This window comes from Arachis stenosperma, chromosome 2 (assembly GCF_014773155.1).
Source record: "Arachis stenosperma cultivar V10309 chromosome 2, arast.V10309.gnm1.PFL2, whole genome shotgun sequence".
NCBI lineage: Eukaryota > Viridiplantae > Streptophyta > Magnoliopsida > Fabales > Fabaceae > Arachis > Arachis stenosperma.
This window is the reverse complement of record NC_080378.1, coordinates 42,277,556-42,289,695: the sequence shown is the minus strand read 5'-3', so window position 1 is coordinate 42,289,695 and position 12,140 is coordinate 42,277,556.

Sequence of the window (12,140 nt, the reverse complement as noted above, 5' to 3'; positions counted from 1 at the left end):
GTCACAGCACGACTAATCATCTGGCGGTTCTCAATCATGTCGGAATAGAATCCATTGATTCTTTTGCGTCTGTCACTACGCCCAACAATTGTGAGTTTGAATATCATCACAGTCATTCAATCCCTGAATCCTACTTGGAATACCACAGACAAGGTTTAGACTTTTCGGATTCTCAAGAATGGCCGCCAAAGGGTTCTAGCTTATACCACGAAGATCCTGATTAAGGAATCCAAGAGATACACGCTCGTTCTAAGGTAGAACGGAAGTAGTTGTCAGTCACGCGTTCATAGGTGAGAATGATGATGAGTGTCACGGATCATCACATTCATCATGTTGAAGTGCAACGAATATCTTAGAATAAGAATAAGTTGAAGTGAATAGAAGACAGTAATACTTTACATTAATTTTCGAGGTACAGCAGAGCTCCATACCTTAATCTATGGTATGTAGAAACTCCACCGTTGAAAATACATAAGTGATGGTCCAGGCATGGCCGAATGGCCAGCCTCCCTGAATGATCAAAAGACCGAAAGGTCAAAAAACTAGACACTAGTACATTAGTAAAAAGTTCTATTTATACTAAACTAGCTACTAGGGTTTACAGATATAAGTCTAAGTGCAGAAATCCACTTTCGGGGCCCACTTTGGTGTGTGTTTGGGCTGAGCTTGAGCTTGACACGTGCAGAGGCTTCTCTTGAGGTTAAACGTCAAGTTGTAACGCCTGTTTGGCATTTAATTCTGGTTTGTGACGTGTTTCTGGCGTTTTACTCCAGAATGCAGCATGGAACTGGCGTTGAACGCCAGTTTGCGTCGTCTAATCTCGAATAAAGTATGGACTATTATATATTTCTGAAAAGCCCTGGATGTCTACTTTCCAACTCCGTTAAGGGCGCGCCATTTGAAGTTTTGTAGCTCCAGAAAATCCATTTTGAGTGCAGGGAGATCAGAATCCAACAACATCAGCAGTCCTTTTTCAGCCTGAATCAAATTTTTGCTTAGGTCCCTCAATTTCAGCCAGAAAATACCTAAAATCATAGAAAAACATACAAACTCATAGTAAAGTTCAAAAATATGAATTTTGCATAAAAACTAATAAAAATATCCCTAAAAGTAGCTAGATCCTACTAGAAATTACCTAAAAACAATACCAAAAAGCGTATAAATTATCCGCTTATCAGCAGCCGGAGTCTCCTACAGAGTTGGGGACACCAAGGCCATGATTCTTCGGGATGATCAGTATATCCCCAACGAAAAGTACATCAGACCCCTAGCAGCCACTACCGGCTGGACTGCAGACCCAGTCGGAGATATTCCTTCTCCTTCCACATCACAAGCACCTTCAATAAATCAGCTGCTCCTTCAGATACTTCAGCGGTTGGACTGGCTAGACCGGCAGGCAAAGCAAATAGAACGTCGTAACAAGCGCCGATTTACATACCTCAAGAAGCTGATTATTGGCAACCACCCACCTGAGGGAGAACCAGACACTCCGGACTCCACCTCACCTACCAGCACAGGGAGCCATGATGACCCCATCTGTGGAGATGCTGTTACCAGCCCCACTTTGTTCCTGACTGATGGCATCGAGGACGGTGCCAAGCTTTAAGTGTGGGGAGGTCGGTCAGTACCTGACTTTCCGGAGGTAATTGCTTTTTCTTAAACACCAATAGGTTATTTTTCTTTTGTTAGATAGGATAGATTGCATAGTAATAAGTGTTTGTATGTATGTTCTACTTGGGTGAAAATAATGAGTTTCTTTTCAAGACCCTATTTTTGAAAATTTCACTAATTCAAATTAAAATTCTATGTTAAACTTGTCTAAAGATTGTAATTTGGAACATGGTTTATAACTAGAACACACAACCCAGTGAGATTTTTAGCCTAATTGTATGGTTACATGATTCAACCATTATTTTTATTCTTGTGTGTTTTCTCTCCTCTATGATTGCAATCTATGGTTTGTTCCATTCTATATGTCCATTGTTTAATGTATTCATGCATATGTATGATTGATGCCATCATTTGTTATCAGCTCATTGTCCCAAATGGCCTACCATTCTAATTACCTTTGTTCACCACTTTGAGCCTTCTCTATTTCCTTTTGTTCTTTATGTTACCACATCACTAGCCTTAAGTGGAAAAACAATGAACTACCCTAATTGAATCTTTGGCTAGCTTAAGATAGAGATTGTGTGTCAAATTAAGTGTGGAAAACTATGGGAACTATGGTTAATAAGAATATGTGTTGCTTAATTGATAAATATTAAGAATTTGAGTGCTACTCATGTGAAATTATGAAAACCAAATGCATTGATGTTATAATGCTTTCAAAAAAAAAAGATCAATGCATGTGAGATAAAGTAGAAGAACATTTAAATACATGAGTAGGTGAAAAACACAAAAGTGAGACTATGGATAGTTAGGCATGATTTTAGAAGCATAGGGAATGTGTGTGCGTTACGTGAGAACTTAGGTTAATCAAAGATTCAATTTTTAGCTCACTTGGCCATACATGTATCCTCACCCCTACCTAAGCCCCATTACAACCTTGAAAAAGACCTCATGATGTTTGCATGTGTGCACTAAATATTTGTTGATTGGTTAGATGAAGAACAAATTTTAGAACGCATGAATAGAGGAGACTAGAGTGGATTACCCCATACACTTGAGTCATCAGAGTGCATATACACTTCCAGTGAGGGTTCAATACTTGACTCTATGTTCTCAGCTCTCATGAGCTATCTTCTCACAAGTTTACTTATCTTTTATTGTGTGATTTAAGTTAGTGGAATCTAAATTTTATTTGTCTTGAAGAACTTGTTCATTTCCTTCACCAAGTAGGTATAGACATTTCATCATATAGTTGCATTCATATGTATATGTTGCATTGCATTGCATGAGTCCTATTGTCCCTATTCATTCATTTTGGTTTCTTTGAGCTTAGCATGAGGACATGCTAATGTGTAAGTGTGGGGAGGTTGATAAACCACTATTTTATGGTTTATCTTGTGTTGAATTGAGTGGTTTTTATCAGATTCTTCCTACACTTATTCATGTGAATTGCATGTTTTACAATTGCCTTCCTAATTATATGCTGTGATTAAAAAATTGCTTCCTAAGCCCCTAAATTATTAATTTTTAATTTTCCCTCTATTCCATTCGATGCCGTGATCTGTGTGTTGAGTGTTTTCAGGCTTTATAGGGCAGGAATGGCTTGGAGAAACAGAACGGAAGCTTGCAAAAATGGAAGGAACGCAAAGAAACAAAGGAGCTGACCAGCGAAGAGCGACGCGGATGCGCACCTGGCGCGCATGCACACATTAGCGCACTCACACCTCGACACGCACATGCACCTGGAGCGTACACGCAACAGGCAAAGAGGACAATCGACGCGCACGCACACCTGGCACGTACGCGTGACATGCGCGACATACAGCAGTTGCAGAAAAATGCTAGGGGCGATTTTGGGCTGAGTTTGAACCCAGTTTTTGGCCTAGGAACACAGATTAGAGTCAAGGAACAGGAGAGACTCAATAGAGAACATACACACATTCTTAGTTTTTTAGTTTTTTTTAGTTTTGAATCTTGGAAGAAATTACTACTTCCTCCAGGGTTCTTCATAGTCACATACCTTTTTCCTAGTTTTATGCTTTTGAGTTGGATATTATAAGAGTTACTACCTCCGTTGAAGTCTTTATCATTTTAGTTTATTTTCTATTCCCTTGCTCTTTTAATTTCCCATTTACCTTGTTCTGAGTTACATATGGATATCTTTAATTTTGGAATTTATTAATGCAAAAGATACTTTTTTATTTAATTTCTTTATCTGTTGATTATTCTCACTTCCATTCCAATTAATTTGATTATTATGTCTTCTTTCTACTCCTTGAATATGTATGTGGAATTGGCATTGGTGCACGAAATTGTGATCATCAACAATGGCGCCAAAGACTTGGAGCTCTCAAACGTGAATCACACTTTGTCACAACTTCGCACAACTAACCAGCAAGTGCACTAGGTCGTCCAAGTAATACTTTACGTGAGTAAGGGTTGATCCCACGGAGATTGTTGGTATGAAGCAAGCTATGGTCATCTTGTAAATCTCAGTTAGGCGGATTCAAATGGTTATAATGGTTTTCGAATATAAAGATAAATAAAGCATAAAATAGAGATAAAGATACTTATGTAATTCATTGATGGGAATTTCAGATAAGCGCATGAAGATGCTGTATGGCTTTTTGAACGTCTGCTTTCCGGCTGTCTCCATCCAATCGTGCATATTCCTTTCCATGGCAAGCTGTATGTTGGGGGATCACCGTTGTCAATGGCTACCGTCTGTCCTCTCAGTGAAAATGGTCCAGGTGCTCTGTCACAGCACGACTAATCATTTGTCGGTTCTTGATCATGTTGGAATAAGATCCATTGATCCTTTTGCGTCTGTCACTACGCCCAACACTCGCGAGTTTGAAGCTCGTCACAGTCATTCAATCCCTGAATCCTACTCGGAATACCACAGACAAGGTTTAGACTTTCCAAATTCTCAAGAATGGCCGCCAATAATTCTAGCTTATACCATGAAGATTCTGGTTAAGGAACCCAAGAGATACTCATTCTAGCTTATTTGCTTGTAGAACAGAAGTGGTTGCCAGGCACGCATTCATAGGTAAGAATGATGATGAGTGTCACATAATCATCACATTCATCAGGTTCTTAGGTGCGAATGGATATCTTAGAATAGAAATAAACGAGAGTTGAATAGAAAAATAGTAGTACTTTGCATTAATTCTCGAGGTACAGCAGAGCTCCACACCTTAATCTATGGTGTGTAGAAACTCCACTGTTGAAAATACATAAGTGATGAAGGTCCAGGCATGGCCGAATGGCCAGCCCCCAAACGTGATCAAAGGATCAAAAGATAATCCAAAGATGTCTAATACAATAGTAAAAGGTCCTATTTATACTAGACTAGTTACTAGGGTTTACAGAAATAAGTCTAAGTGCAGAAATCCACTTCTGGGACCCACTTTGGTGTGTGCTTGAGCTGAGCTTGAGCTTTATATGTGTAGAGGCTTCTTTTGGGGTTAAACGCCAAGTTGTAACGTGTTTTTGGCGTTTAACTCTGGTTTGTGACGTGTTTCTGGCGTTTTACTCCAGAAGGCAGCATAGAGCTGGCGTTGAACGCCAGTTTGCGTCGTCTAAACTCGAATAAAGTATGGACTATTATATATTACTGGAAAGCCCTAGATTTCTACTTTCCAATGCAGTTGAGAGTGTGCCATTTAAAGTTCTGTAGCTCCAGAAAATCTATTTCGAGTGTAGAGAAGTCAGATTCCAACAGCATCAGCAGTCTTTTTTCAGCCTAAATCAGATTTTTGCTCAGGTCCCTCAATTTCAACCAGAAAATGCCTGAAATCACAGAAAAATACACAAACTCATAGTAAACTCCAGAAATGTGAATTTTGCATAAAAACTAATAAAAATATCCCTAAAAGTAGCTAGATCCTACTAAAAACAACCTAAAAACAATACCAAAAAGCGTATAAATTATCCGCTCATCAGGCATCCATGTCAATGGAGTAGACTCCTAACTTGACTTGGGAGTGGATTAAAAGGAAACCCTTGAGTTGGAATACTCAAGCATTAATTGGTAATTGGAAGTTGTTGGTTGGCCCTCTAATTACTAACGCTAATCCTTCCCAAGGGAGAGGATTAGGACTTGTGAATAGAATCCCTCGTTCATTTTCCTTGCTTTAATTCTATTCTCCAACTTCAAATTTCTCAGAAATCTCTTGATCAATAAATAGCACTCTCTTAGCAACTCGTTGGGAGACAACCTGGGATTCATACTCCCAGTATTTTATTCTTATATTGTGACAAAACCCCTTTTTAAATTGATACGTGGAATCTTCGTTGGTTAAGGACTATACTCGCAACGTCAGTTCATTAGAAATTCTTAATCGACAATTTTTTGCACGTCGGTGTGGCGTCAGTGAGATAGGCATTTGTTAAAGGGTGAGGTTCTAGTGGAAAAAAGATGAGCCAAAAAGGTTAGTGTATCTATTTTCCTGACTTGTTATGTTGTCCTTCTTTTTGCTATTGATTATGTAGTGTTATGTTGGTGATGAAGCTTAAGCTTAAGAGTGTAGGAGTTAGTGAGGATGATCCCTACTACTTGTTGGTGAATGATGATATAAGATGTCGTTGTTTGCTTGTCGTGGATGGTGATTCGGTAAAGGAGTTGGAAACAAATGTTTGGGTTAGGGAGGGCTTTAGTATAAGTGTAGAGTTTTTAGCATGCAGGGAGGAAGACAGGTATAAAAAAAAGCACGATGGTTGGTGTTATTTTTATATGTATAGTTGTTTGCTGACTGAGTTGGGTGTTTGTTTTCCCTTTAGTAATTTTGTGTACATAGGTTCTTATGTTGTTAAATTATGCACCTTCTCAGATCCATCCTGACTCCTGAGGTTTATTCATGCTTTTGAAAATCTAATGCGTTTCTAAGATTACCTGTTGTCCTTTGGTCTACTATTTTCTTTATTTTAAGTTAAAGGTGTCAGGCAAGGTTTGTCGGTTAATTTGAGTAGCCATCCTTGTTAGTATATTTTTGTCTTGTACAAATCTCCATTAAAATATTTCAAAGAAATGTTTATGAAGGTAGAAATGGTTGATAGAGACTTTTGGTTTAGGAGAAGTTCGCCTAACCCCGGCAAACTTCACATAATGCGTGAAGTTCACCTAACCCTCGGCGAACTTTACCATACTCGTCCAATTAAATATACGTTATAAATAAAAAGATGATATATTTTGTAAATAAATATGTCATCTTCTTGCATTGAATATCTATAATTTTTTTTACTTAACCCTGACCTCCTCACACTCTAACGAGTATAACTTGAGTTACAGAGGTTCAAATGATGTGGTTTCAGTGGCATTAGAAAGCCAACATCCAAAACTTTCCAACGATATATAATAATTCATACTTGCTTTCTAGAATCACAGCACTAAATGCCAAGACATTGGCGTTTAGTGCCAAACTGCGTCCAACACTATTCATCTCGAGAGACCTGGCACTAAACGCCACTCCTTCGGCATTTAGCGCCAGAGCTGCAGAAAGCAGCGGGTGATTTATATCAGAAGGAGCGTTTAGCACTCCAAAGTGGCACTAAATGCCAGCAACATGGCTCAAAGCCCAAACACGCTGGTATAAAAGAAAAAAAGGGCTCTCTCTCACACGACTCACTCTCTCCCTTCCGTTCTCTCATTCATTAGTTTTAGGTTTTACATTAGATTAGAATTTCAATTTTTATACACTATGGGCAAGTAATCCTCCATTGTTAAGGTTAGGAGCTTTATTTACTTTGATAGAAATTATTTATTCTTCTACTCTTGATTATTGATTTGATTATGGCTTAAGAATTAGTTTCGTTCTTCATCCCAAGTATTAGTGATTATTGGAAAACAACTCTAATCTCACTTGAATTCTATTTGAATCTTGAAAAAGTTATATCATTGGAATTACAGCTTGAAACCAATTTCTCATAACTCATTAATTATCTGGACTTAATGTGGTATGTGACATATAACTGCATCATGCTTTTGGGTTCTTAGGGTTTGTGTGGCTTATAAATAAAAAATTAAGCTTAACCTTCTAATACAATTGATTGATCAAGGAATTGATGGTCGATTGGGTTAGAGGAGATTGAATTACCTAGGAATAGGGAATTCAAGCACCTAGGGTTTGCCATAAACTCAATCTTTACATGATCAAAGTAGATAGCAATAATTGTTAATCCTGAAATTTAAATACCTCTGATACCTTAACTATCTTTATCATATTATTTTCTTAACCAATTTCAGTTTACTCTTGTTTAATTCTTTACTTTTATGTCATTTGCCATTGAAACACTTAATTTTGATTGTCTCGCTAGAATAATCAATTGACTATTGTTTGCTTAATCCGTTAATCCTCATGAGATCGATACTTGCTTACCTGGGTTTATTACCTGGTACGACCCGGTGCACTTGCCGGTAAGTTGTGGATTGTAAATTCTGCATAATCTGCAATATCAACAACCTCATTTTGTCATCAATCAAAGGATACCATTAAAATCATAATGAAAACATATTATGGACAAATAATGACTACAACAATTTACTTCCTTACAAGAAGACATTTGTCAAGCACACTGACTAGAAAGCATTATAAGCCATTAAGCCATATGTTTATTTCCTTAAAATAAATTGATGAAAGATAATTCATCATGCTGACGTTTTCAAACATTGAATAAAAAAAGAAAAAAATCCTTGAATCGTTTCAGATCTTTCAGACCAGAAAAAAAAAGAAAAAAATAAATCCACATTAAAGTTGAAATTTTAGTGTATCAAAATTAAATCTAAGTCTAGAAGAACCCAAAAAATGGGATGGCATTGATGAGAAGGAGAAGTGAAGTGGCAAACCTACCAAAATTGACAGTGACAGTGAGCAATAGTTGTTATTGTAGACTTCATACAAACAACGAAAAAAACCACACAACCCAGCTCTTATGACAACAATAAGAAAGAAAACCCCAAAGGAAGGATGCGAGCAACACAGCCCATGATTCCAAAAACTTTGCCCGTGGAGGAGCTTGCACGACCCATGGAGAAGCTGTGCACGGCCCGTGAAGAACCTTATAAACCATGCTTGTGAACTCTTCCCCTTCATCCAATCACCGGTGAATGGGGAGTAGCTTAGAGACTCTTTGAGGGACGACGAATCTATAGAAAATGCCAGATTGGAAGAAGCGGTGTGAAATGGCAAAGAATGAGTGATAACTGAAAAAATGGTAGAATGATGGAGACTCGGGTTCGGTGGGCATGAAAATGGAGTAAAAATCAGAGTGTGGTTTGAGAGAGACATAGTGTAAGAACCGCAACTAATCAACCAGTTAATTAAGTGATGATAATGCCCAAATTAGACTTCGAAAATTTAGAGAGAGAATTAGAGGATTTAAAGGTGATTTTTGGACTCAGTCGGTCTTTCTGAGTCAGAAAATGTGTTTTTTGCGAAAAACCGAAAAACATGCAAACCGGCAGGGTTCAAGTCTGCCCGGTACCGCACGAAAAAAGTGAAAACCGTCAAAAACCTTAGAAAAATATTAGAAGTTGAAAACCGGGCGTTAATTTTAAAGTTTTGGCCCGAAGTTGGGCTGAATGGGCTAAAAATGCTAACGGATTAGACCGGGCCCAAGTTGGGCCCAAGCCCAACATATATAAGATTCATTTAATGAACCCTCACCTCTAAACACACACACATCAGATTTGAAAGAGGGAAGGTCGGAAGGAGAGGAAGAAGAGAACACTATTCATGCCTCTCTTCTCTTCGCGATATCTCGAGCTATGGTACTCTGATTTGCGTGCCGTCAGCGGCTACGCGTTCCTTGTGAAGAGCTCTACAAAACCCATATAAGAAACTGGTAAGTAAAGCTCGAAATCCCTTCATTTCTTCTCCTCAAAATTTCGGGTATTTATGACTTTTGGTTAAGTGGGTTTTTGTGATTTTGGATGTTTAGGTTCACTCTAATCCTTGCTTAGCATTGGATTTTGGCTATCAAAACTATTGGAAAAGGTAAGAGACATTTAACCCTTGTGAGATTATGTTTATATTGAATCCTAGGTTGATTTGTGGTGATTTATATATATAGCTTGATTATTATGAGTTTGGAGCTTGTTGGTGCTTGTTGGAGTTTCATTAGTGGTTGGATTGTGGTTGAAAGCTCATTTGGTGCTCAATTTTGAGTTTTGGACATATAGGGAATCGACCAAGATATGGTTTCGGTTTCCTCTATGTAGTATATAATATTCATGGACACTTAGGCTAGTGACCCATAGGATAGGCGTGGATTTGAATGGTTGATGAGTTATTGAATGTTGTTGTATGATGATTTATGACAAATTGATGATTATTGAGTTTGATTATGATGATTGATAGTGATATGATGAGAATGAATGATTTGTGAAGTTGAGAAGTGAATTGTGCTTGTATATGTGATATTGATGTTGATGAATTGGTGTTGTAATTGGAAAATGTTAATGAGATTTGATATATGTGATATATATTGATGTTGAGGTTGAGGATGAAGAAAGGTGAAAATAATGTGGTAAGATTGGTGTAATATGACATAGAGTGTTAATTTTGATGAGAATTGGAGTTTGGAATAGTTTGGTATGGTTTTGGTTAAGTTTTAAAGGAAATTGTGGAAATTGTGATTTTGGGTAAAAGTTGGTTTTTGGTGAACTTTGTCTGATCATAACTCTTGCCTCAGTTTTTAAAATTAGTTGAAATTTTTTTAGAATTAAAGATCTTTGAAAACCCTTTAAATCGATATAAAATTTGGAATTTTGTAGAGGAAGTTATGATCATTCAAAGTTGGTGTTAGAAATTTGAAATTCTGCAAAGTTGCAGAATTTTGTGATTTCTGATATGTGCGCATGCACAGACCTGTGCGTCCGCACATGCAGAGGCAAGCAATCTGCTTGCAGCGCTAGCACAGCTTGTGCGCACACACACCAAAGGAAAATTGCAACCTGTGCGTACGCACAGACCTGTGCACACGCACACATGGGGAAAGCCAGTCTATTGGGAGCGATAGCACAGGTTGTGCGGGTGAACAGACATTATGAATTTTGGTACCTGTGCGTACGCACACTCCTATGCGTACACACACGTTTTAAAACTCTCCAGAGCGTGCGCGCGCATACTCCTGTGCGTATGCACACGCCCTGTTTCTCAAATTTTCTTTTGTTTTCAACTATTCTACCTCCCCAACAAGGTTGTAAGCTTCTATAACACCATTTTAAGACTCTTGGGCCTACTTTTGGATATTTAAAACATGGGAAAGAATCTAAGGGATTTAAAGGATAATTATTTGGAAAAATTAGAAAACGGAGGAGTAGGTTTTGGGTGTACTGAGGATGGTTTGACGTTATGTGAAGGATGAATAATATATGAGTTGAAGAATGATGAACTGTTGATGTTTGGAAACTGAAATGTGAATTGACCGTGGTTGAGATGAATCAAGGACTCTGAATGGGATGGTGGATCCATGTATATTGAAAATGTTTTCTAAAAACCACTGAGGTACTGATTTGTACTGAGATTATGAGACGCTATGCGCCCGGCAGAGACGGTGGTTAATCCCGCCTGTCGAGGTAGTAGCGGCGGCGTAAGGATGGTGGTTAATCCCGCTTACGTTGAGATGTGAGGTCTGTGGCAAGAGTATCCCACTCGTATCCCTTCGGATCTATAGAGCATGCAGGCGCAAAATCCTGGACAGTGATCCGAGCACTATATCTCGGGGGTTCCCATTGATGATTCTGAAGGGCGACATCTCCATGGAGATGTGTCGGGTTGGCAGTTGAACCGACAATGTGATATCACAGCCAGTAGGACAGGAATTCATCATATGCATTTACTATCTGTTTGTATGCTTTGACTACTTGAAATGGTTTGCCAATTTGTATAACATGCTTATTTGCTATTTGAAGTATTTGTCTTATATGCTTCTACTTGTGTTTTACATGCATTGTATATTATCTGTGTTTTCTACTGGGATTGAGGAGGTTTGGAAGGCGATGGCGATGGGATCGCATAGAGGATTGGTTGGTGAAGCCTGTGGGACAGCAGTGTTGGTTAGAATAGAAATTTCCTAAGATAGACTACCCGGTTTTATTTATGTTAAGGTTTATATTATGCTTAATTGTTTTAGTATGCCTTAAGTTTAAATCTTGTGATAGATATGGAGCTTAGGATTGTCTTTGGCATCCCCGGGTCTTATATCCTACATCACTGGGCACTGTTACCATATTGAGAACCTCCGGTTCTCATACCATATTTCTGTTGTGTTTTTCAGATGCAGGTCGCAACCCACCTCGGTGAGTTGTTTGGATGGTGACAGAAGCGGAGGATCCTGTTACTCTTGGGGTTCTTTTGTTTTATTTTGTTTATACATCTCTCATTTTGTATTTTTGTTTTACCTAGAGGCTTGTATTTGAGAGAACAAAACTTGTATAAGCTATTTTAAACTTCTGGTTCTGTTTTGTCTGTATATATGGCTAGCCAGCTTAAACTCCATGAGCCGTGGCTAGGTTCTTATGATAT